The 3,254-nt window shown below is 46.2% G+C and overlaps 1 protein-coding gene across 6 annotated transcripts in view; it reads right to left on the bottom strand.

Moving 5' to 3' along the window:
• FLRT2 (fibronectin leucine rich transmembrane protein 2) overlaps positions 1-2,312 on the bottom strand; it is a 66,813-nt gene extending 64,501 nt beyond the window's left edge. For 3 of the 6 annotated variants that reach the window (XM_042048311.1, XM_042048312.1, XM_042048304.1), the window contains exon 1: positions 509-1,743. The gene's annotated coding sequence lies outside the window, so the exon portion shown is untranslated. Of the gene's footprint in view, positions 1-508; positions 1,744-1,865; positions 2,006-2,166 lie in introns of those variants that run through there. The other 3 variants (XM_042048308.1, XM_042048309.1, XM_042048310.1) reach the window with 3 other exon arrangements.
• Positions 2,313-3,254: the final 942 nt, after the last annotated feature.

The raw sequence follows: 3,254 nt of genomic DNA, 5'->3' as shown, positions 1-3,254 counted from the left end.
TCTTTCTTTCTTTCTTTCTTTCTTTCTTTCTTTCTTTCTTTCTTTCTATTTTATTTTCAAGCCTCTGCATACTTTTCAGAGCTCTTATTTGAAAATGATTTCTATCTCCGTCATGAAGCTGATGGAGGACCAGTGCATTTTCTGGCGAAAAAAACCCTCAACCCTTTTTCTCATATTAAGTCCACCTGTCCCTCTGTTTTCCACGTCCCCGATACTAGCAACTTGTCGTCAGCACAGAAGGCAGAGCTGGCCATTGTCGATCACAGGTGTTTCTGCCCTCTGTGCCCCCAATCACGGAGGAAAGTGGGAATGTTGAAAACTTCTGCAAGGCTGCAGGCAGTTGCCCTGCTCCACAGTCTCAGAGGGACTAGGCGGAATTATTCCTGTTCCTCTCCCTGTCCCCGGACCCTCAACCAGCTCATACTTCAAATCAGTGAATGATACTCAGTACACGTTTTGGTCAAATCAAGATCATGTCAATGCAGAAAGTGACTTAATCAGGCGTTACCTGCTCCTGCGGAAGTGGGTTTCTTCTCGGTAGGTCACCCAAAGCCCACCGGGTCCGGCAGGTTGAAAGGGGAGAAAGTGGCAGAACAGCTGGGCTCCGGCATGATACTGTTTTAAGGATCACCGCCGAGGTCTCTGTTTTCCATAGCTGCCAACGGTCACCAACAGCCAAGGTTTCTCTCAAGGAAGGGGAGAAAGAAATTATCTTCCCAAATTGCTCTCCAGTCGGTCATTTGACCCTGACACCCACCGATGACACTGAAGAACACCCCGTTGAAGCGGCTAAATGCCTCGTAATTTCCTGTCTTCTCTTCCCCCGGGCGGCCCCGGCGCACCGCCGCCGAGCGATCTTATCGCCGTGCGATCATTATTCACCGGTGACAACCAGAGATGCAGCGCTCCTAAGTGAGGGTGACAGATTTCAAACGCGGGGCTGCAGCGTATCCAGCCTCAGGCATATTCTTCCTCAAACTTTGCCTAGCAAGCAAGTCAGCGGCTTAACCCTTTGCAGCTCCTTCTCTCGCCCGGAGACCGAGACCCCAGCAGCGGGGAGTGCTGGTTTGGGGGGAATGCAGGACAACGCGGCTACTTGGCTGGGGATTCTTTATTATGTGCCGTTTTCTATTCTTGGTTATTTTCACTTGAAACAGATGAGAACCGCCAACTCTAGGGAGCAGATGGAGGGCTGGATACTTTTCTGTGATTAGGGGCTGGAAAAATCCTCTTGGCAAAGTAGATCGCTGGGGACTCACCTGTGGTCCCCTTTGTCACCGAGTCTGCAAACTCATCTGCATGGCATGAATTCCTCTCATACACATATACAGAGCTTATGCACTTTCCTCAGAATGGTGAGGTTAAAAGTACAACTCCAAAAGTGCCATTTCACTCAGATCTCCAGATTCAGCTCTTTTACAGGTTATTAACTACAACAAAGAAAGGAGCAAGTGAGAAAGAAACATATTTTCAGGAAAGAAAGAAAAAAAAAAAAGAAAAGCCTTTTTCACACATGCACTTTGTAGTCAAAGGAAATATTTACCACCACCAAACTCTAGCATGTCAGAACATGCTTCCTCCTAAGCACAAGAAAGCCTTAAAACTAAGAGAAAAGCATGTGCAATTCAAAGATTAAATGAAGTGCTTGAAAGCCTTTCCAAGTGTGTACCACCAGCCCAGAGCCCGATGTCAAGACAACATCAAGACAACAGGGAAACAAGATTTAACAAACTCCATTGGTTGCCTCATATTCATTTAGATATATTTTCAGTACATTATGATGTTTCTGTCACCCTTTTCTGCCCCCACCCTCCCCCCAAAAAAAAAAAAAAAAAAAAAAAAAAAGAAGAAAAGGGGGACGCGACCTCTGACTGCAGCTGGTGTTCCGGGAGCTCCTTCCAGAGCCCCCGTGGTCATGCTGTAGGAAGGATGCAGAGGGTAGATGTGTATGAAGGGGAATTTCACTGCTTTCTTCATTAAATGTATAAGGTAAGGCTGGACAAAGGAGAAGAAGAATCCTACACTAAGCAAAAGGACAGAAAAAAAATTCTCCTCCCACCCACATTTCTAGGTTCCGATTTTAAGCACAAAAGGCAAATAAACCTCCTTTGAAGAACAACCCCCAGCCTCACTCAGAAAAAAACCCAAAACTCCCCCAAAACTGACCCTTTAGGCATCACATATATCCTTGTCCAGTTTGTAACAGCGGGTGAAGTGAGTGGAGACCGTGAATAGCCCTGTCCGAGGGAGGTTTCGCAAGCAGGAGGAGAAGCGCTGCCGCAGGGGCGCAGCGGGAGCTCCGCGGGCGCGGAGCGGGGCCGCCTGCACGTCCCGCGGCGCGGCCAAGGTGGCAGCAGAGCACAGCGGTAGGAGGGATGCTCGGCGGCCACCGGGGGACACTTCCCCCCCTCGCTCCTTCCATCACGCTCTGTTTAAACTGCTGCACACCCCTTCCCTCTCTTCCCCCACTCAACGTAATCTCGGTAATAGTCTGATTACTTGGACTTTAAACAATTTTTCCCCTCACAATCACCACACTATAAATGTGTCAAGGATGTATTTATTTATTTATTTGCTAGCAAACCGCTTTGCACTGTTGGAAAGCTGTAAACTGAAAGGAGAATATACAAATATATTCTCTTTAAATTATCTGTGATCATACAAGATGGCTAGCCTGGAGTGATGGTCCACTGATCCATAATACAACCTCACTTATTTTATAGAAAGTGTAAGATGGGGTAACATTAAGAAATATAAAAATGAAAGTGTCTTTTTAATATTTTTTTTCTTCCAGCTATAGTCTTAGATTGATTTCTGTGGCTTGCAAGAGAGAGGGTAAAAGAAAATGGAAACAATTTTGTAACTGCGAGGTTGGTCTAAATACTGAATAATCTCAATTTTTGTCAGTAATGTAAAATTTTACTTCAGGCCTTCATGCAGCTGACAGAAGGGAAAAAAATCACTAAGTATATTCTTCATCACATTTTGGAAAATCAGCTTATTAAAAAAGGTTTGGAGGTGGGAAAGGAAAGGAAAGGAAAGGAAAGGAAAGGAAAGGAAAGGAAAGGGGATGGGGAAGGAAAGGAAAGGGGATGGGGAAGGAAAGAAAGAAAGGAAAGGCACGAAGAGAGAAGGAAAGGGAAGGGAAGGGAAGGGAAGGGAAGGGAAGGGAAGGGAAGGGAAGGGAAGGGAAGGGAAGGGAAGGGAAGGGAAAGGAAGGGAAAGGAAGGGAAAGGAAGGGAAAGGAAGGGAAG

Source organism: Corvus kubaryi, unplaced genomic scaffold, assembly GCF_017639235.1.
Source record: "Corvus kubaryi isolate FWS band 111438036 unplaced genomic scaffold, C.kubaryi_AGA036_p1.0 66, whole genome shotgun sequence".
Lineage (NCBI taxonomy): Eukaryota > Metazoa > Chordata > Aves > Passeriformes > Corvidae > Corvus > Corvus kubaryi.
Note: the sequence above shows the minus strand (reverse complement) of the source record. Positions and strands in the feature narration are given on the sequence as shown.